The sequence below is a fragment of the Lathyrus oleraceus genome, chromosome 2 (genome assembly GCF_024323335.1).
Source record: "Lathyrus oleraceus cultivar Zhongwan6 chromosome 2, CAAS_Psat_ZW6_1.0, whole genome shotgun sequence".
NCBI classification, from domain to species: Eukaryota; Viridiplantae; Streptophyta; class Magnoliopsida; order Fabales; family Fabaceae; genus Lathyrus; species Lathyrus oleraceus.
The window spans coordinates 93,649,927-93,674,197 of record NC_066580.1 but is presented as its reverse complement, the minus strand read 5'-3'; the positions used below and the strand labels follow the sequence as shown (position 1 = coordinate 93,674,197).

The window sequence follows — 24,271 nt, the reverse complement described above, 5'->3', positions numbered from 1 at the left end:
AAAAGGTTACACTCCGCTGATTCGTGTCTTTTAGATCCACAAAGTTCGCACTCTTTGTGGACTATCGATGCGGTGTTAGTGTTTGTAAACATATGTTTGACCTTAAGGGCTAAAGCGTCCATTTTCGCATGCATCATATCCATAGAGCTTATCTCATGTATTCCACCTTGGGTCTCTATTGATGCTCGTCCAGTTCCCCATTGGTAATGGTTTTGGGTCGTATCCTCAATTAGGTCACAAGCTTCAGGGTAAGGTTTATTCATCAGCGCGCCACCCGCGGCAATGTCGATGCTCATCTTTGTGTTATAATGGAGTCCATTGTAGAAGGTATGAACGATCAACCATTGTTCTAGGCCATGGTGTGGACAGACTCTTAATAGCTCTTTGTATCTCTCCCAAGCTTCAAAGAGTTATTCTCCTTGGTTTTGAGTAAATCTAGTTATTTGGTTTCGAAGAACAACAGTCTTACTAGGGGGAAAATATCTAGCAAGGAATACTCTTCTAAGGTCTTCCCAGGTAGTTATTGAATTAGCTGGAAGTGAATCTAACCATGAACGTGCTCTATCCCTAAGGGAGAAAGGAAATAATCTCAAACAGATCGCATCTGGTGAACTGCCGTTGGATTTAAAAGTGTCGGCCACTTGGATAAAAACTTTTAAATGTTGATTTGGGTTCTCAGTAGCGAGACCTGCGAATTGGTTATGTTGCACTAATTGCAGTAAATATGGTTTTAGTTCGAAATTATTGGTAGGAATAAGGGGGTTTACTATACTAGAACTAGGTTCCTCGTCAGAGGGTTGGGCAAATTCCTTAAGAGGTCTCCGATCGCGATTCTCGGCCATAGCTTTCTTAATTCGGATTAGTAAGAGGCGTGTACGAGTGTAACGTTCAGGTTCCGCTAAAGGATCTACTAAATTTCTGGTACTACGGGTTATTCGCATTTACCGGCTAATAATGCCTTAGTATAGACGATGTAACAACAAGGTACGAAATTTGACGAAGTTGGTCCCCGTCAACGGCGCCAAAAACTTGATCGCTATATTCGCAAGTGCATGAATCGCGTTAGAGTAATATAAAAGAATATCGATCCCACAGAGACCAAATCGTCAATCTATCGATTACTATCGTTACGATGTTTATCTAAGGCGGTATAAAAGAGATATTGATGTTGCAAAACAACGGTAAATAAAGAAAATAAATATAGTGCAGGTAAAGACAGGTTTGAATGTATTTCACGTCAGTTAAGCGATGTTTCGATTGTCTAAATAGAACTACTTATAAGGCAATATTTTCTACTCTTGAAAAGAATCCATTTAACAGGAACTACCGCTTTCGCGTATTCAGAATCGAGTTTACCCTTAAATTAAGGCCTTTTATTGTCACTTATAAAAGGTGCGCAGAACGCTAAAGTAGTAAACTTATTTTTAAGAAATAAGACTCGTAAACTTAGTTGAAAAGTGATTTTGATTTGGAAAGTTTACCCAAGGAGTTTCCCGATTTTAAATCTATCAACGTGTCCGAAAACAGTTTCAAAAATTATTTTTCCTTAAAGTGATAAAAATTCCTAGTTAACTAAGCCAGGGTGCTTTCGCACTCCTTGGGTAGTTAAAACTAACCAAGTTTGTTTCAGAAAACTCAAAACAGCCTTTAAAGTATTTCTACAAATTCAATATGTGAAACATCTCTTTAACTGCGATCCTTACATTCTAACCTTTGAAAGATTTAGCCAGACATGGTAATACCAACAAACACAATGATATTGATCATGATGAAAAGTTGTTTTAGAATGTAAGGCGTAAAGAACGAGTAAAGCGTGGACAGAAATTAAATAAAGTAAAGCGTGGACATAAATTAAATAAAGTAAAGCGTGGACAAAAATTAAATAAAGTAAAGTGTGGACAAAAATTAAATAAAGTAAAGCGTGGACAGAAATTAAATAAAGTAAAGCAAGACAAGTAAAATAAATAAAAGCGATTAAATAAGAACCTGCTCCAAACGGAGGCTTTAAATCTGGTACAATGAAGATAAACCTTTGACTCTGAAGATGAAGACGACAACAAAATCAAAGTGACCTAACTCAATTACACTATGGTGCGATAACCCCCCGATGTGACGGATTACCGCTTTTACAGATGATAAATATAGTCTTAGTATTGTAAACTAAGTTGGATGATTTGGAAATGAAATGGAACGACCTATTTATAGAGGATTTCAGCAGCTTGCAAAGACCATGGTGCCCCTCAACTTCTCCTTAGTTGGAATGTGAATTGCAAAGGTCGCGCCCGCCATGTGTGGAAATGGGAAAGATCATGGGAACATGGCGGTTACCTACTGGTTGAAGGCTGATGAGTCATGGCTTCTCCTATAGCGGCCGCCATGTGCAACGCCATGTGTACAATATTTGCCGAAAAACCCTAAGTTTTGGTCTTTTTGCTTCGTTTCTTCTAAAAGGGTCCCAAAAGAGCTAAATATCTGAAAACAACATAAAAGAGAGCATAACACAAGCAAAATGATAATAAAGACCTAATAAACATGTGAAATCTAAGTCAAAAATGCGGTGTGATTCAGTGTGATCAAGTTCGTTGAGAATGTAGGTATAAATCACCATATTTTCATTTCAATTAAAGTTATTTGCAGTTTATCAATTATTTTTTCTTATTGCAATTTACTTTGAAGTTATTTATTGCAATTCCTTTACAAATTATGCATTTACTTTTTGAACTTTAAACAACATTCTCAAATCATGGGCATTGTCGAAGTGTTCATAGACTTTCAAATATAATTTAACAAGAGCGCATGTCCTAGGATTCACTGGTTGATCCTGTAAAGTAAACCATTTCTGAAGACCAGAGATTGTTTATCAATTTTCACGGAAAACAGTTCCCAATTAGTTTTAGTGTGAAATGGATCTTACTCTTGTTCATCCTAGATATTAGTTTAATCACATGTTATATCACATCAGCCTTTACTCCTTTTGAATAATTGTATGATTTTATCCTTGATTGTTCTTCTTTGAAAGTATATGACTCTACTTGTTTTGTTTGTTGTCCACAAGTATGCCATAGTAAGATGTCTTCCCGTTTTTCCATACATGTTTTTCTTGGTTATGTGGATTATCAAAGGGGTTATTATTATTATGATACTCAAGAAAGAAAACTTTATGTTTCTCATCATGGTGTATTTCGTGAACATATTCATTTTACTATTTTTCCTCTAAGTGTCATGTTAATAGTAGTCTATAATTTATTCATGTTGATTCTTTTTCTTTGAATGATAATATTTCTAGTGATTATAATTTTGAGAAATCCATAAATGATACTAGCATTAATTGTATTATTGGATCCCTCTTATCCCTACGGATACCCAACGACCTCTCATGATTGTTGATCCTACTCCTCATTCTTATATTTCCCGTTATTCATCATATTAATCTAAGTCTACTCAATTGTATGATTTTATTTATTCCCATTACTCTTCTTCTTTTTCTTCTCGTCTAAATTCTATTCACAATTTGTATGAACTCTCTTTCTAAAAAGAGGATATACTTAACCCTTTTTTATAACAGTTTATGACAAAATAACTTTTTGATTTAGTAATTCTTTCGCTTGGAAAATGTGTACTTGAGCCTCATTATGTATACAAAATTAAAACTAAGTCAAATGGGTCAGCTGAGTGATATATAGAATTGAAGGTGTGAAAAAAACAAGAAGGGGGAAGGGGGTTGAATTGGGTTTTAAAAACAAAAGCTTTTTACCAACTCAAAAACACCTCACAATACTAAGAACAAAGAGATAAAGACACAAGTATTTTTATCTGGTTCGCTTGAAATCAAAGCTACTTTAGTCCACCCGCCAATGTGATTTTGCCTTATACCCAAGGACTTAATCCATTATAACCAAATAGATTACATAACAACCACAAAGAACAATTTTCTTTGTCTTCTCAAGAATTTGACTAAAACCTAGTCTTCTTAAGGAAAATCATAAAGAACAACTTTCTCTGTCTTCTCAAGGATCCGACTAAAACCTAGACTTCTTAAGGAAAATACAAACAAACAATTTGAATAAGATTTTGTGTGTTAAAAGTTGCTTCCACAAAAGAAGATTTTACACAAATGAAATACAAAACACTTAAAGAAAACTATATACAAAATCGATAGGTTTTCACGTAGAAACATACTTGTCAAATATTGTAGTGTGTCTCAGCTCTTTCTTCAAGTCTCCAAGTCCCACTTATATAGCATAATAAAAGAGATCTTTGGAGGGAAAATGGGGATACAAATAGAGCAATTGTTCATTGTTGGATTGGTGACAGGAGTGATACATCGTACCGTCATTCGCTTATAATTTCAATGACAGGTGTGATGTATAATATTGTCCTTCACCCACGAATTAAGGAATCGAAGGAGTATTTGATTTGTACTATGTACTATTTGATCACGTACCCACTTGATTTTATATTCAAATTCATTGGCTTCTAAGAAATAGTTGATGAAGCATGAAAAGAAGAAACACACAGCTGGATTCAGAAACTTCAGAATCTTCAGCCAGAACTTTGACAGCGTCAGCAATCTGGCTTGAGATCTTCAGAATCTTCAGTATCTTCAGACTCTTCAGTCAGAACCTTGATAACCTCAACGTCTGGCTTGAGATCTTCAAAATCTTCAGCTAACTAACAAACTTTAGAAACTTACCATTCTTAAGAAGCTTGACACTCAGAGTCACATCCAGAAGAAGAAGCAGAGAGAATATTGCAACAACAACATAGCGTCTTTCCAGAACTTCTCAGGAGTGAATCGGTTCATAAGTAGAAAGAGCATTGCAGCAATAACCTGGCGTCTTTCAGAACTTCTCATGATTAGCACAGAAGCGGAATTCAAAACACAATATTCAGAAACTGATGACGATACACGTCATAAACTCAGAATCAAAACTGCTTATTAAAGCTACATAATAACAAACCATTAGGTAGAAAAATTGTTCTCACACAAATACAACATTGTTATCATCAAAACTCAAGGTATATATATATACATAACCCAATCTTATTCTAACAAGAATGTCTTTATATGGATGTCCCTCTTTCTAAAGCAACTCAAATTTATTATGATGACAATGTAACCACTCAAACTTCTTAAAAATTAGTATTTCATGAACATACCACGCACTTGAGATCGATTGTCGCCTCACTCGTCACCATCTTCATGATAAAATAATTACTTCATTGTTTGTCTCCTCCTCTTTGTAGATAGTTGATTTATTTACAAAGATGCATTGTGATAAATGGTTTTATTTCTTAATTGACAAACATTCAATGTTTCATGTTAATGCAACAAGAGTTTGAGAGGAGGTGTTCGATAATATTATTATGTTTTATATATTTATTCTATTTTAGTAAGGGTGATGTAGTCTATGGGTAGAAAATTGACATGTACCTCTCGTTTAAGATCACCCCGCAAAAACTTGGCAAAAAATGGAATAGGGTGGGCAAAGTAGAGGGAAGGTCGGAAAGATTGGCTTAGGCTTCCAAAAGATGGACACGATGGGGGATTTTGCAGATCCTACCACCCATAGCGCCTAAAAGGGGCAAAAAAAAAAGTCATATTTTCTCCGTTTAAGCCCGCGTCCACTAAAGTATGCCAAAGAAACTGGAATACTAGCAAAGTTTAGGGGGCAAACTTGAAACATTGACTCGACCTTTTAAAAATGATGGGAGATAATCGCCCATACCCCACAAATCCAACTTATTTTACCACCCCTAATGTGATCTATTTTAATATCTAGTATTTATACTTTATTGTAGTCTTTATTATACCGATTTTTATAATTCTAACGAAAATCTCATATTATTTTCTTATTCCTCCCTTGTTTCTCTTTTGTTAATAGGAAAAACATGCTTTTTTGAAAAGGAATTATCGATTTAATATGCATTTAGTTTCATATTAGAAAATCAACTCATGGTAGAAAACTACCCAATGCAATAAAACATAAAAATAACGAATCAATTATTTGGACTTTTGAAATTGACATGGTTTCTCATCCAAAATTTGATCAAATTGATGGTGATATAAACAGAACACCAAATCCTCAAGTAAAAATTAGAATGAAGCTATACAAAGGCACGAGATTGATTTAATTTGGAGTATAATGCAAGTATTGTTTGTTGATGAGAAATTAGACAAGTCTTGCAGTGATATTTCCCATCACGAACGTGGGAAAGGCTTTATTAATTTTGCCTAGGCATGATCGACCCATGCATGATGAAAATATATGAATGAATGAATGAAGAATTTGTATTGTTGCACATGCATGCATGATGCACATGAGCTTATATAGGAATACATATATACTAATTAAAGGTGACAATATTGGTGGTAGCTAGTAACATGATGACGCTTCATATATCTTGTTATGTCATTGTAGGGTCATTGATACCCTTTACTAAATAAAAAGGTGGCACCAATGAGACACATTTTGTATGGACCCCGAGTCCTATGTACGGTCACATCCACATGTTCATGTGTTTTATGTGGGAATCAACTAAGGTTGATTATTATTATTACAAGGTTTCGAGATTCCCAAGTTTTGATGTCATTTTAACACAGTAACTTGAAGAAATGTAAAAGGTTGGTAAAGTGTGTGATGTGTGCATAAGATTGAGTGGATCAAAGGTGGTGGCGGGTCGGTGGTGTGGTGGTGTGGTTATCGAAGGTTGTGCAAGTTTGAGACAAGTGAAAGAAGCAATAAAATCAGCATGTTTTTTAAGGCTTGCGTGATGGAAAACACTGACTACTACTCTTGATAGGTTTTCTTATTGGATAATCATTTTGATGCCAATCATCTTCGTTGGTGCTCATAGGGAATCAAAAATAAATAAAACACTAACATGTTTAAATAAAGTTATAATCTATAGACTATAACATACATAAGATTAATACTAGTATATTTGATTTTATTTATAGATGTTTATTTGAAAACATAGATTGTAAGACTACTTATTTTAGAGACTTATAAAAAAGCAACTTATATTTTTATTTATGAGTTATTTTTAACTTAACTTTGTAAAGTTTTCAATATAATAATATAAAAATTAGAATTTAATTTAAGTACAAATCTCATTATAATAATAGTAAAAAACTATTTGTATTTATTTAAATATGTTATTTTGTATATTTCAAAGTTTTTTTTTATGACATTTGGTTTAATATTTATAAGAAAATATAAATCTTCTCTATTTAAAAATTATTAGCATGACATTTTCATGTTGGTCTGTTTAATCTATCTATTCTCACTCCATCTGCACCTAAAGAATATTTCTTTGTTTCATAATTAATTACACAAAAAAATAATGGTTTTGTTAATATAAATATATTGAGATGTTATATCTAAAATAAATAAAATAATATAGCTCAAGTATTGTCTAATCTCAAGATATTTTTCCAAAGTCTGTCAAATGTTTCGATCTTTTATATGTAAGCAAGAAACAAAAGAATTCTGTGGGTTTCAAGTTTCAACACAATATTTGGAAACATCATTTCAATGTTCAAACACTGTGTTAAAATATAAAATATAAAATAGTGTAAATATATTTTCAACCATAATTGATATCTCAATTCACATCGTGGTCCTGAATAATCATCTTCTTTTTGGATTGTTTTTCATGGTAATTTAGTTGGTAATAACCATAAAATTAAATGTATAATTACTGTGATAGATAACACTTAATGATTCTATCAAATTCTTGGGACCTCTGTGTATTTTTTGGCCATTGAACTGAAAAAGTTCTTAGATCATAATTATCATTTCAGAACCATTGCTGGGCTGAATTAGTTTTTAATTAATTTAGATTATGATGGCAATGAATTGGACCAAACAGCCTTTTTAGAAAAATGTGATATATAGTCAAGAATAGAATTTGTGTGAGGCTAAAAAATTGTGATGAGTGAAAGAAAGAAAGAAGGGTAAATGAGAGTGTGAAAGATAGAAGAGGTGTTGGTATTTCCTATTCTTTACAAGAGAAAGATTAGAGACTAATTGGCAAAAAAGTTACTATTAATTAAGGTTATTTATTCATAGACATATATTCTTAAGTCAAATTTAGAACTATACATTTAAAGATGTTTTGTTTTCTTTTACATCTAAGTTGCTACGTATCAAGACTATTTAGTGATACATTTATTTAATGAGAGTAGTTAAGCATTTACAATTACATTAATTTTAAGTTTTATTATAACTTTAGTCTCTTTCATATTTTTGAATTCAATACTAATGATGTGAGATGTTTTAAATTGTGTATATGATCAAAATTGAAAGGAAAATAAATGTAAATGAAATAGAGACATAAGTGAAATAAATTTAAGTAGGAAAGGATTGAAAGGAAAATTATAAAAATTAATTTGAACTCTTTTATAATACTCAAGTTAAGCTTGTTTGATTTTTGAAGTAGTTTTTGAATGTGTGTTTTTTTATTTATTTAAAAAGTTCTCATAAATTATGCTAGGACAGAATAAATATATATCAAAAATATAATAATGAGATTAAAATTATGATTTTAAATTCTGATCCGTAACTATAGTTATAGATATAATATTATTAATGTAATAATTTTTGTAACCGTACAAATTTTTTTGAGTATATTAATCAAAATTCAAAATTCAATTTACTTTTAAAAATCTTAAAATTAAGTCATTTTCAATTGTATATTTCAAACTCTTCTCAAACAAAATTCACACTAATAAAACTAATAAAACCGCAATGCACATCATAACAATTATAATAATTATAATCATAACACTAAACAATTATGATTCCAATTTAAAATCATAATTAAATTATACGATTTTTAAATGAGAAGACCGAATCTATATACAAATGAAAATAAAAAATATAAACAAATTTTAATATTATATAAAAAATGCTTAAAAAAATATTTTTTTGGTCTAAATTCTTTTGAGAAATGAACTCTAATATTTATATTTGGAGTTTCTAAGTAAACAAAATTTATTGACAAAATTTCAAAAGTTTCTCGTAATAATAATAGTTGAAGTTTGAAAAAAAAATTATATAATACCATTCAACTTAGGACACATTTTAATTTTAATATAATTAAATATACTTCGGGTGTTAACTTTATAAAGAAAATTTTAGTTTTACAACTTCAAAATATTAAGTTCAAATAAAAAATGAGAACGAATGTAAAATGAAACATACCTTAATTTATAAAAAAAACTTCTTAAATATTAAAAAAAAACTACATTCATATATGACAGATTTTGAAAAATAAAAAGTATTTTACCTCAAATTAATCAATTAATAACTTAGGTGGGTCACTGAATCATTCTGTTTTCCCTCACTTTGCATGCTTCTTTCTCTCTGTTTTTTATCCTTATAATTTGTCACGAGAAATGATATGGATGCGATTTGATTTGAAAGAGAGTATATAATACTATAAATATTTTTATGCTTTTTTATCTAATTTTGTTCGCAATTAATTTGGCTAAGGTTCTGTCTAACATCACTCCTTACCTAAGTACTAACATTGTTTTCATGCACTACACATATTCTGATTGAATCTGATTTTTTTCTATTAAATTCAAATAATAATTAATTTTTTTTAATATTATCTTATAAATATATATTATAAAATAATCTCAAATATTTAAGAAAACTTGAATAAGATGATAAAAGATTTATTTCAACAGATATTGAATTCGAACTCAGCTCTAAACACGCAACATAAAAGATTTGTCGTTTATTACAATTCTTATAATTCGAAAAATTAATCTCTGCAATTATTCACAGATACCTAATAATTTTGAATACACGATATACAATTGTTTTGCACAAGAGCCAAATGAGTGAAATGACAGAAGCGAGCAATGAAAAAACCTAACATCCTAAAACAGAATTATGATGCAAGATTCTTAAATTCCACTGAGGAAATGGCACTCTTTATTTAAACAAAAAAACAAGAAACTTAGTAAAGGACAAAAAAGCTTTATCTGTCCACAGTATAAGTAAAAAATAATTAAAGTGATTCATAAAAATTAATGTAGAAATTTTTTTGAACAGGAACAGAAACACTATTGGTCCCCTACATTTCAGAATCTCCTATGCATTGGGTATTTCTAGCCTACAAAGGAAAAATCAAATACTCTTTTTCACCACCAATTTTTCCCAATCAAATATTTCTACTTTTTTCACTTTGGTAAATTTCATCCTCTGTAAAATCTTTTCCCATATCATCATCATCACAAACTTTCCTCTCATTTCACACTAACATAATTTCCATTTCCTTTCCTATTTATTTCTATTTTTTTAATACTTTTTAAGTAAATTTTACTCAGACCACAGAACTGCATGCATTTAATACTACTACTAACTAATTTCAAATATTAAATAATATTAACAGTTTTTTTATCATTTAATTGAATATATTAATATTTCTGTAAAAGAAATAATAAATTTTAATATTGTATTTTTGCAGTATACAGTAAAAAAAATTAATTATGTAGCATGGTTTTTTATTTTATTTTTGGAGAATTATTTATGCAGCATGCCATGAATTATTAGTATTATTATTATTCCTCTCTTTTCCCTACCAATTTTATTTTTGGTGACTTTTCCCCACCAAAATGAACAAAGTATCAGTGTAAGATTTTGCTGCATTCAATTTTCGTCTCTCCCTTTCTTTACTGACGTTAGCATTGGGAACCCACCTCACTAAAATAATAGTTTTTGTTAGCTCTCATTAATTATACTAACATAATGTAAGTAATTCCAATATAAATCTTCTCTGTCAATTTTTAGTTTATAACATAACTTTAATTATTTATTTTTCCATTATTTAAATATCTAGTTAATATTACTTGTATCACTTTTAAATTATTGATTGGTATTTATGATAATAAAAATTCATTATTTGTTAAATGTCATTATCATTCTTTTAGTATTATAAAATAAGGGAATAATGAAATTATTAACAATATCCAATATACAACATTAATTCGACTATCATTACGTGGTAGGTTGTGTCGTAGGATATGAAAAACTCTTGCTTATGAGAATGTTTTTTTAAACCGAGATGCAGAAACCAAACCACCGAACCTGTAATCCAAAAATATATATATAAAAAGAGAATAATTACATAGAGATGGGACCAGACAATTAGAACTAAGATTAAGATTTACCTAAATCTAAATTTAGGAAAATCAAATTTGTTACAATAAAGGCCAAAAGCAATTTGGGGTGGAAGAACATCCCCCAACAAAAAACATCTAGACTAAGATTAAGATTAGTCAAACTGTCAGCGCATGTGCTACCTTATCTATATATGTGAGTGATTAAGAAGCTCATATTTCTTCTTATTATCATGCAATTATGTCAACGGTTACTTAACTGCCAAGGAACCAAAGAAGGTGAGTAAAGGCTAGTTGAATAAGCTTGGAGTCCGTCCCAGCCTTTGGCTTGAGCAATTTCTATAGCACGGATGACACCCATCAGTTCAGTAAAGAGAGAAGAAGTCATGCTTAAGGTATCTACAAATCCTCGTCACCAAAGTTATCTCTATATAACTCACCACAAGCTGCAAAATCAGGGAATCATTTAACTGCTCTGTCAATGTTACATTTAAGCCATAAAGAAATTGGAGGTTGCCAAAGAACCACCATAATAGTAGGAGCTTTTGGAAGATGAATTTTGACACCAAATTTTTTGGAGATTGCAAATTCTAGCATGGAGCTTGCAGAAGTAGTCTTTCTAGAATTATTCTCAACTAACGTAGTTTTTGATATGACTAAATTGATTATAGATTTCCAATGAATTAGCTTATTGTTAAATTTCTATTAATTTCTAGCATACCAGATGATATCTATAACATTGATAATATAGATAAGAACTATAATTTGACAATGATCAGACCCATCTCTAAAATAAATATTCAAGATATCTGATGCTAACAACTGTAAATTCATCTAAAGAATGGAGTTAAGTCAGGACCAGATGTTTAAAGAGTAAGGGCAATCAAAAAATAAGTGTTGAGTAGTTTCTTGGTGTTTGCCATGTAACGTACACATAAAGCAACATTGAATACCTTTGTTGGCCATCTTATTTTTGTTAAGTGCCTATCATGAATCAACCTCCAGGATAAAATTTTGAAGGAGGAATGTCCATACACCAGATCAGCTTTGGCCAAGCAAAGTTTTGACCTACTTCACCTTGAAACTAATAAGCCTCTTTGAAAGTCAGGATCCCCGATACATAGTTTTTTCACACCAAAGTGTCAGCCTTAGAGTCAATAGAAATAGATATTTTGGAAACAATGGTGCTTAGGGAAGAAAATCTAGCCAAGACAGTTTCCGGAAGATGTCAATTATTATTCACTATAAAGTCTTCAACCTTTGCTAGGAGATGTTGATGTAGATGAGAGGGAATTTAGAGAGTGTGAATCAAAGGCTGACCACACCAATCATCTGACAAGAAATAAATGTTGTCACCTTTACCAAAAAGTCAAGAAGTATTTTTTATAAGTTCTGAATGAGAATCTTTAATGCTACTCTAGATAGAAGATGAAACGTGAAGAGCTATTATACTTCTCTTCCTTAAGACTCTGCTATTCAAAAGTAAATCTCAATCTTCCGAAGAATTCATGAAATCCCAATGCAGCTTCAAACTAGCCCCCTTATTAATTTGAGCAAATACACCTTAAACCAAGACCACCTTGAGAGGTAGGCTTACACATTTTGTGTGTTTGATTTAAGTGTGAGTAGAACTAGATCCCTCGTCGATTATAAATATGAATAGATAAAATATTAAATTTATAAGAAATGTGACTCATATATCTAATATCTTAAAATTTTAAAAAGAGATGTGACATTATTCTTTGTGTGGTCCTTAAGCATTATACTCGTTGTTGCTTCTAACTTTATGAAACTCCCTAACAAAAATTACAGAGATCAAATATAAATATTTAATTTTAACATTAAATATAAATGAGTGAAATATTAAATTTATAAGTGATGAAACTCTTCTGCTTAAGATTTTAATAAGTGATGTCGTGTCTAGCTTTCATTTGCTCCTAAAACATTTTATCTATAGTTACCCTCATTCATGTCTTTCCACCAAAGAAGTTCGAAATTCTAATAATATTCGTGATTTGAGTTTAAATATGAAATTCAACTCTTAATTAATTATGCGTTTTTTGCTCATTAAATAAATGATTTTATATAATTGCAAACAATATATTTTATCTAATCTAATTTATATGTATAGAAAAATAATTTTAGAAAATGGATACACAAAATCGACAAAAGTATGAGATTTGAATTTTTATACAATTTACATAAGTTGAAGAAAAAAAATGTAAGCGAGAAACAGAGGTATATAATCTACAAATTATATTTTTAAATAACATATTTATTAATAATAATAAAATTAAAAATTAACACTTTTAATGTAAAATAGTACTATATTATTTAATTTTTGTATGTAACTTTTACATGCATGCAAGAATGACAAGATTATATATATAAGGTATCATATACTACAATGTATGAACATTTAAATTTAGAAAGGCATAGACCAAAATGAATATAATATTATATTAATATTTTATTTTGTTCAAATTCAAATCGATTTAAATAAAATTGTAAATTGATTTAAAAAGATTTAAAAAAATAAAAAAACTAAAAAATATAAAAAAAAATATTATTGAATATATTTGAATGTCATTTTGTGAAAACGGTTTGATTTGGATTGAATTTCGAATTGATTTTTAAAAAGCGAAAACCAAACCGAAACTCTTATTTATATATTTTTAAATTTATTTATTTTTTATTAGTTTGATATATTGCATTTATTTATTATTTGATGATGCTTATTATTTTAATTCTATTTATTAGTTTATTTAATTTATTATTTTTAATATATTATATTAAATTTATTATTTATTAATATTTTAATAATGTTAATAAAATATAATAAATATTTTGGATATTAAAAAACTTATCTAAATTAAACCGCGTGACATTAAAACAAAATCGAACCACGTATATATTTATCTCAAAATCGATTCAAATCTAACCAAAACACCTCTATTAAATAGAGATATTATTAATTTTATTATTCAAATAACATAATTAAAAAATAAAAATAAAAGCAAGTAGTAGAATAGTAATATAAAATAAAAATGGTGGGTCTTTCAATGCAAAGGAGAACCAGGTGACACACACTGCCACACACACATGACACACCCATCTGTTACCCTTTTTTTCTTCCAATCAAATCCTTTATAAATACTCCTTCTCACCCTTCCTTTCTTTATTCACTTTCTCACTTATTTCACTGCCCACACTTTCTTTCCTCTTTCTTTCTCTCTCTCTCTTTTCCCCTTAACCAACCATACAAATCAAACACCAATTTCTCTCTTCTCAATGCCTTCTTCCATGGAAACTCCACAACCACAACCTCCTCTCTACTTCGATGAAAAATGGAAGCTCTCAAAGAAAGAAGCATCAACCAGAAGCCGATCTTCATCATCATCCTCTTTCATCAAGAACTCTTCAACACAAAGAAAGTGCGCTTTTGCTAGGAAATGCGCCAGGCTTGTCAAAGAACAAAGAGCACGCTTCTACATCATGAGGCGTTGCGTTACCATGCTTATTTGCTGGCGCGATTACAGTGATTCATGAAGAAAAAAAAAACAACAAAAGATTCTGTTTGTTTATTAGAAACAAACAAACAAAGAGCTTCGAAAAGTTCTCTCTTTTTCTTTTGTTTTCTTTTTTCTTAGCGAAATTGTATTATAAAGAGTACAAGGGATACTCTATCTTCTATGAAGGGTTTTAGATCTTTTGGTGATTCCCTTATGAATCTTCTTTCATACATGTATATAAAATATTAGGTAGAAGTTTTCAATTTCAATGTTTTCTATGTAGCTTTTTCTGGGTATTTGGAAATAGAAGAAATCATGTTGGAACTGAGAAATTGACATGATTTAAGGTTTTTTTGAATAGTTGATGTTGTTTCTTTGTTTGTTGGTAACTTTGGGATTGAGGAAGTGATTTTGAGATCTAGAAAAAAATTCTGAGATTCCATTCAAAGTTCTGCAGCTGAAATGAGGTAAGATAGACTCTGTTCTGTACTACTGTGTGTGTAGATCTAAATGGGCTTAGGATGACGCAAACATTGGTGTTTTTTTAACTATTTATTTTTCGGCAATTGTTATTTTAATCACAATAATTAAATGATTGGAAGTTGTGAACTAATTTTGTTTTTGGATTATTTATTGATTTGTATGTATAACTTGTGTAAGATGATAAGGGGATAAAATAATAGTAGTTCTATGTTTTTTTTTTATAAGCAATTTCTATTAATTGCATAGCAAGAAGTTCATAAATGCAATTCTTTTGCTTTAGTGACATATACCCAACCTTATTTTGAACACATTTTTATTTAGAAATTAAAGCGGAACAAGTTTATTAAATTACATATTGAAATTTTGGGTATTACTAAGAAATTAACGTTGTTAATCTAGAAGTAAGGTACTTTGTAGAGGCGTTACTCACGGTGGTGTGCTGACTGAGACGCCGGTGGTTCAAGTATGTCTGATGGCGGCGTTGTTTTAGGCACGGCTCTTCGTACATTTTATATTTATTTAATGATGGTGATTTGCAATGTGAATGACTAAACTGTCCTGTACTTGCTAGTTTGAGAATAGTTCTTTGACCATTTATGGACCACTTTGACCCTATAATCTTCTACAAGGGCATTTTGGGTGTTTCATTCTTCGATTCATTGTCATTTTTGTTTTGATTAAAGTACATGTTTGAAAAACATCCAAATCACTAAAGAAAATTGTGGTGGATTAAAAGTTTCAATCTACAACTACTAACACATTACAATTGTGAGGAAGAGGGGTTTCCATAATTTGCAAGGTTTTTTTAGGAAGCCTATTTCGCAATAATAACCTCATAAAGAGAGAATCATTCATCAAAAATATTTTATTTTGGGAAAAATCAAACAAAGATGACATTTTATTGTTGGAATTTGGCTGTAAAAGCTATATTAAGCCTCTTGTTTAATTGGAAAGTTAACATCATAATTATTTTTCCAAATCCACCTATCTAATAGAACTATACACACACATAGAAGTTAAAGAGAGAAAGCATATGTGATTTGTGGACATTGTACTTCACTTTTACATTAACATATTAGTGTGTATACTTACGGTTATGATCACATGATGGTTATATATAATACTAGTTGAGCTTATAAATATTAAGAAGGTTCAACTATCTATCCAACTTAATTACTTATATAACAAATAACTTAACTAAGATCCTTTAAATTTGAATCACAGTTTTAACACTCTCTCTTAATTCAAAACCTCTATACTTATTATTTTGAATATGTTTTTTCTTTATCTTTTTAAATGTTTTAATCTTCAATTAGTTGGTTAGAACATCTACTACTTGATTCTATTTTTTACTGTATATTAAAGTGATCTTACCATTTCTTACTTGATCTCTAAAAAATGAAATTTGGTTTGAGTGCGTTTTCTCTTTCCCTAAGATATGCGCTTCTTTACATGATTATTAGTTGATTTGTTGCCTATTACTCCCTCCGTTCCTTTATAAGTGTCACTTTCTTATAAAAAATTTGTTTCTTTTTAATTGTCACTTGCAAAGTTCAAGGTAGTATTAATTGCAATTTTGTCAAAATTACCCCTAGATAATGATTGCAGAGAGAGAAAAAGTAAAGTGAATGTAATAAATAATTAAGGGTATTATAGGTAAAAGAAGAATTATTGTTTGAAAAGTAACAATAATGATTAACTTCCTTGGTATATGTAAAAAGTCAAAATATGACACTTAAAAAGGAACGGAGGGAGTATTAATCTCACTTCTTCCTCTTTTCCTATCTTCATCTCAATCCACATAGATTGCATTGTAGTCCGTATTCTTTGACGAGTCTTCCTCTTTTCCTATCTTCATCTCAATCCACATAGATTGCATTATAGTCCGTATTTTTTGAAGAGTTGCATTACTTACCGAGATATACTCATATACTTAGCCTCATAAGTAGATAGATATTCCATTATGCAATATTTTCTTTTTAGAGCACATCTCCCATTGTGCTTCTTCTTTTCACTTTGTCTCCATACTAATATGAGTTACAAAAACCAACTAATTTATCCCTTTGACCATTAGGTTTGAAAAATAAAATGTGATAGTTTATTGTGCTCTTAAGTTATCTTTCTATCCTTTTGATTGATTACATATATCAAAGTTTATGTACATGTATAAATCAAATATATATATATATATATATATATATATATATATATATATATATATATATATATATATATATATATATATATATATATATATATATTTATTTATTTATTTATTTTGTATAGAGTGATGTCAACAATGTTTCCATTTTTATATCTACTTAATTTTGAATTTTCATAAGAGTGCTTATTGAGTTGAAGTTCAACATATTAAATCTCATTAAGATTTTACTATACTTCCTTTGATGAATTACCTAGTCTTTCATAATTGCAATAAATTTAAGATTAAGAAAGTAACTTATGTCTCCTAAGCCAATCATATAAAATCCAATGCTTGTGTTGAATTTGAGATTCTTAACTTTATTGTGTTTGTTTTCATTGATGATTAGATCACCGACATATAGACATATTATGTTGAGCTTTTCTCGATTCATGTCTTTTGCATATATTATATATTCAATTGCACACTTGGAATAGCCAATCTACTTTTAAGAACTCACGATTCATATTGTTCGAGGCTCTTGGACCTTGTTTTAGGTCATAGAGAGCTATTAAGCTTCAAGACCGTAACTTATTTAATTTTCACTATGAATCCATGAGATTGTTCAACATAATTTATCTTCTCATGGAAGCCGTTAAGAAATGCAGAGTTGACATTTAATTGAACAATTTCATTTCAAGAAGTTAGTCACAACAACTACTAATATGATTGTCTCAATTCTTGCAACTGGTGCGAATTTCGTATAAAGTAGAGGTCATTCTTTTTGTAAGAATCCTTATAAATAAGCCTTGTATTATGTTTTGAAATGGAACCATATGAAAGGTGTTTCACTTTTTAGACCCATTTAACTGCAATAAGATTTCTCTTTGCTAGTAAGGAGATTATATTTGATGGTTGATATTTATTAGATAGACCAACATCATTCTTCTAAACTCGTCCACAACGGAAACACAATATATATTCCCTCTCGATGATAACATGTCAAAGAGACCACAAACATAACTATATAACACATTAATTTTACATTGATCTCTAATTGAATTCAACAACAAAAATGATTTTTTTCTTTACTTCCTTACTAATCAATTCTTGCACATATCTACAAGCAACATGATTTTAGGAAAACCGTGTACCATTTCTCTTGACTTAAAGGTAGATGGATTCTTAAAATTAAAGTGTTCATCCTCGAGGTGGCCGAGCCATATATCATTTCAAAGAATCTCAATAAAAAGATATGGGCATGAAAGATATATATATATATATATATATATATATATATATATATATATATATATATATATATATATATATATATATATATATATATATATATATATATATATATATATATATATAGATAGATAGATAGATAGATAGATAGATAGATAGATAGAGAGAGAGAGAGAGAGAGAGAGAATCCCTTTTACATGATGTTTTGATCAGAAACAACTTCACCTTATCTCTATATTTGATTAGTGGTCGTCATGATTCTGTTGAAATACTCAATAACCTTCTCATTGTTCTTCATATAACACATCTCAAATTTTCTTTTAAATGTTTCTAAACGAACTTTCTTTAGTTTTTCATCCATGTACTCACAGAAATCCAAAAACATAATTTTTAATTATTTTAAATCAAATTAATAGTAAAAAAAAATTAAAAACAAACCACAAAAAATTTAGAAATTAATCCTCTACGAAAAACTATTGTTTTGAATATTTTATAGTTATGATCCACACGGGAATTGTTCTGTTTGAAGCCCTAAAGATGCAGAATTTCCCCAACAAAGATAAGGAATAAAGTTTCTCCTAGAGACACTTCGGGAACGCTTAAAATACGCAATATTTTTAATTAACATATAATTTTAAATTTTTACGTAGCCTTATTTTTTATTCATATAATTTATCTTACAATAAAATTTTAAAACATATATCCAACTTTAATAAAAGAGAAATCTAAATAATTATTTTATTTATTTTAAGTTTGAAAATTTGATAGTCATGACTCTCATTAGCACAAATTAAATATTGTCAAAACAACAGATTTATTATAGATAATTAATTTCTTATGATTAGTTTTTGAATATTTTTACTATTAATTTTATTAAATAATAATTCTTTTTATGTTTATAGATCTTTATAGAAATTATAGGGATTATTGAAAAACAAATATGAGTTGTATTGAAAAATAAGTGTGAGTTATATGTCTCACATTATTTAAAAAAGCAGAAGTTGAGCACTTTATAAGTAAGAAAACTCATACACCTATCATCTAAAGTTTTTGGTGAATATGTGGTGTCTCTCTCATTTGTTGATAAAATCTGTGAATATTGGGGTGAAATAAATAAGAGGCTTATACACCTATCACTTTAAAGTTTTGGATGAATATGTAGTATTTTTTTCATTTATTTGAATGAATCTATTATTTTTAGATGAATATTTGACTCAATGTATATATTTCCTCCTCATGATAACCCATGAGGGATCCACAAGAACAAGATGGTGTAAAATTTTCCAATCATATGGTCTGAGTAAATAGAAATTCATATATGGTACAGTTTTTGAGCATACAAAAATATATTTAATTTGAATAAAAACATATTTTAGTTTATGGCTTTTGAAATGACAGGCTGGCAGTGTCACGAATGATGAGTTGTTAGACAATGGCATCACAAGCAAGAGCCAAATATGATCCGTAATTGCAAAATATCAGTGAAATTTTTACATTCTTTACACTTTTTAAATTAAAATTATTGTTTTCAAGCTTTTGTCTTAAAATAAACCTTGGATTATCTTATAATAAAGGTAAGTTAGTAACTTAACTGTCTTAATATAATAAAAATCAATCTAATTAATAGTTAATTAGTTCAATGATAATTGACGCTGAATTTGATATGAAGTTTTACAATTCGACCTTTCGTAACTGCTATCCAAAGAATATTAAAATTATTTGATGTCAGAAGTGATTTTAAATCGCATTAATCGATTTAATGTGTTGGATACTGATGATTGATGGTGGGAAGAAAATAGTCTCACCTAGAGATAAGGATCACTTGGTCCTTTCCTTTCCAAGCTTTTGTAAGTGAAAGAAATTAAATTAGCCAGAAATATCCCTTAACTTTTTAACTGTTTTTGTCATCAATAGAAGGAAAAAGAAAAGAAATTATCACGCTTAAAATCATTTTCCCTTTAAATGGAAGGAAGTAAAAAACAATAATCTGTCGTAACCAATAAGTTTTATGACAAATATAGAAGAGAGAATAGCATATTCATAAATACTTTAAATTTAAATTTATTTATGAATTTCATTTGTTCAATGTACATTAAGAGTTTTAATTTATTTATCAACCATAAGTTTTAAAGTATTGTAATAACTGCTGGTACCTTTAACCTGTCATGATTAAGAAATTAAATTATTTATGAATGTCTTGAAAAAACATTTGGAACATAAAGTTATTCAAATTTACAAAAAATGTTTTTCTTTTATATTTAGAAAAAAAATTGTTTTCATTATATGTAGAAAAAGTTTATGATTTTTTTAAAAAATAGTAGAAGTTATTCAAATTTAAAATTTTATATGTTAATTATTAAAAAATTTAATATAAGAAAAATATCATAATTTTTCTAAAGATTATATTTTAAAATTAAGTTTTATAACAACCGGTTCAAAATAATTTCAAGTTTAAATGAATTTCTAAAATTTGGATATTAAAAATAATTCATAGCAACATTATGAAATGTCTAAGATAACTTTTAATAAAAGGTTATTTTAACTGTTGAATTGTTGAGAGGTATTTATTATGGAGCTCCGACGATTCACACAAACACTATTGACCTAGATTTTAACATGTAACTTCTTAATTCTCCAATGACATCCTAGGCAGTCTTCAACTTCTACCCTGAAGCTCAACAACCACAATCTTCATCTCCAAAGATACATACGAAGTCCAAAATTAAAACTTCAAAATCATTTGTAGAAGCACTTAATAATATTTGCAGTATTCCCATAAGTCAACTCCTAATTCCTTGTGTTAAAGGCGTTAAAATAGCAATACCTAAGGATGAATTCTAGAAGTAACAAATATAACCTTCATGGTAGAACCATTTGGCTCAAAGGTTTCACACCTCTCATTGAGGCTTGCTTGCGCCCCAAGCTTAACTCCATATATAAATAAATTGAGAAAGGTGAATTTGCATCTCTTGGTAAAAGTTTCTTTGAATTTTCCTTTTCTAGCCTAGAAGATGTGCAACGGGTACAATCATTGAACTCTTGGAACCTAAACCATGGCGTCCTTAAGTTTATCCCATGTACTAGAGACTTTATACCATCAAATCTCCACCACACCTCTGCACTGGATTGGGTCAGAATTCATGGTCTCTCCCAAGAGTATTGGAGACCTAAAATCATATTTGTTATTGCAAGCAGCATAGGCATTCCAATATGCATTAACTCTAAATCCAACAAACCTACCTTTGTCAGGAACTTTGGATATTATGTGAGAGTGTTCATAGACATAGATTTAACAAAATTACTAAGCTACAAAATATTTGTTGAGAGAATAGGTTTTGTTATTTTTGTGGAGATAAAATAGGAAAGACTACCTCATTTTTGAAATTTTTGCAATGGAATAGGCCACTCTAATGCAAATTTCAAGAGGAAACCATTGTATGACCTTGGCAAATCAAAAAATAGGAACAAAATAGAATTGAACAAAGCCTATGCTTTTGTGATTGGAAAATTTAAAAACCATGTCATTAAGGTTATTGAGACACAACACTTGCAGAGATAGGTAAGAGAAACTATTGGTGTGATCAAACATACTTTAGTTGCTGCTAATGCGATCACAAGTTCTATTGTTGATGTGGATAAAAATGCTTTCAAGAATTCCAATGAGACAAGTCCAATTAATCACCCACTCTCATCTACTGATGTAGAAACAAGCCTTGTGATTTATGCAAATACTAGGGACAATCCTACTTTCCAACATGTTTCATCAACCTCTAATTTAGAGGAATACAAAAGCTCTAATGACTCAGAGTTTGTTGATGCCACCCAAATCAATGAAGTGGACGGTACGATGGAATAAATTCATAAAAAAGAATGAGAAATTTCTTGAAATTTCTTGGGCAAACCTAGATGAGTCCAATGATGAAGAGGAACCATCTGAAGAGGATTTGGACTCTAATGTTGAGTTGTTAAACTTTCAAATTGCAATGACCAAATAAAAAAAGAAACAATTAAGGAAACACACAAATCAAGAACTGGTACTAACAAGCCTTCTTAGTGAAATTCTTATTTTGGAATGCAATGGGCCTTACCAATTCCCCAACGAGATTGGTCCTCAAGAATCTCATTACTACACATAAACCTGGATTTTTCTTCCTAGCAAAGCCATAGGTAAATATAGAAAAGTTTCCTCCTAATTTCCTCAAGTCCCTTGACTTGAATATGTTTGAAGTGAATTCTAGTCCTAATATGTTACCAAATTTATGATGCCTTTGTACTCTACTTGATAGCCCTCATATTACATTTGTATTTGAATACCATGTCTCATTCATTCTTTTTCCAAATTCTATTCAAATTGGTATTGTTACTATTTATGCTTCCACATGTCACATTAAAAGAAGAAACCTTTGAATTAGCCTCACCAACCTTCTATAGATTCACAAAATCCCTTGCAGTTGTTTAGGGGACTTCAAAGTTATCTTTGGCTCCCATGAAGACAGAGGAAATTACATTCCAAACAGAAGACATATGATTGATTTCCAATTATAGACTGATCATAATACTCTCATAAACCAACCCATTAATGGTCTCTCATACACTTGGATCAATGGTAGGTTAGGAAGGGGCTCTGTGGAAAGAAGACTTGACAAAAAAATATTATAATCAAAGTTGGGTGACTGCTTCTAACTTTATAACAACCACCATTCTCCTTAAGATTAGGTCAAATAATTTTCCTATCCTTCTTGTGTCTAGTTTCACTCCTCATACGTTTGCATCACATTTTAACTTCCAAAGCACGTGGACCTTGCACGACTACTGTAAAGGGTTCATAAGTAAAGTTTGAGATACCAAATGTGTTGGATGCTTTATGTACATCCTTACAAAAGACTTAAATTCCTTAAATTAAGCCTAAATTCTTGGAACAAGGACATTTTTAGGGATATCCACAAGTCGGTTAAAGCTTCAACAAGCAACCTTCAAAATATAAAAGATTTGATAAGTGTTAAATGTATTAATGATTCTCTTAGAGTCCAAGAAATCTTGGCTCAGTTGGAGTTGGAGAATTTTATGGCCAAAGAGGAACTATTTTGGTATTAGAAATCTAGATTGTCATGGCACTTAGATAGAGATAGGAACGTTGTTGTCTTCCACATAATGGCAAAGATTAAAAGCACCAAAAACATCATAACTTACCTCATAGATGGTCATGATATCATCAGTTATCCTGCAATAATGACAGATCACGATGTCAAGTATTTCACTAAAAACAATTGTGTTACAGGTAATAGTTGAAAGTGCAGTCACAATATCATACGTTATTACTTATTTGTTTTGATGTTTTTGTCAATTTGAATGTAGTTGTTTTAGTCAGTTTAGGCATTTATAACTTTCTTCTCATTCAATATTTGAGCGCTAGTACTTTATTCGTATTTCATTTGAATTGTAATCGCTTTGGCTATTATGTTGTTGTACCACTACGAACCCTCCTTGCTCAATTAAATAATAGTCTTTTGATCCATGATATTTTTTATTTTTTAGCCTAAAAAGTTGATACATTGTTGTTTCATCAGACATGGCTTGAATCAAAAATTAGAGCTTTTAAATCAGGATTTTAACTTGTGTGTAATCCATGTCAGATTCACTTATTTTTGTTGCATCTTGTTCTTGTGCATTTTATTGTTATTTTGAGTTAATTATAGAGAGTAATTTGATTAATCTTGTTGTGTTTATTCATGATTAATCAAGCTCACG

General features: G+C 29.8%; 1 non-coding gene across 1 annotated transcript; it reads left to right on the top strand.

Annotated features, from left to right (window-relative positions):
- Window positions 1-351: 351 nt before the first annotated feature.
- Window positions 352-458, top strand: LOC127124932 (small nucleolar RNA R71). Its single transcript, XR_007804407.1, has one exon. It is a non-coding gene; the product is annotated as a small nucleolar RNA R71 (small nucleolar RNA).
- Window positions 459-24,271: the final 23,813 nt, after the last annotated feature.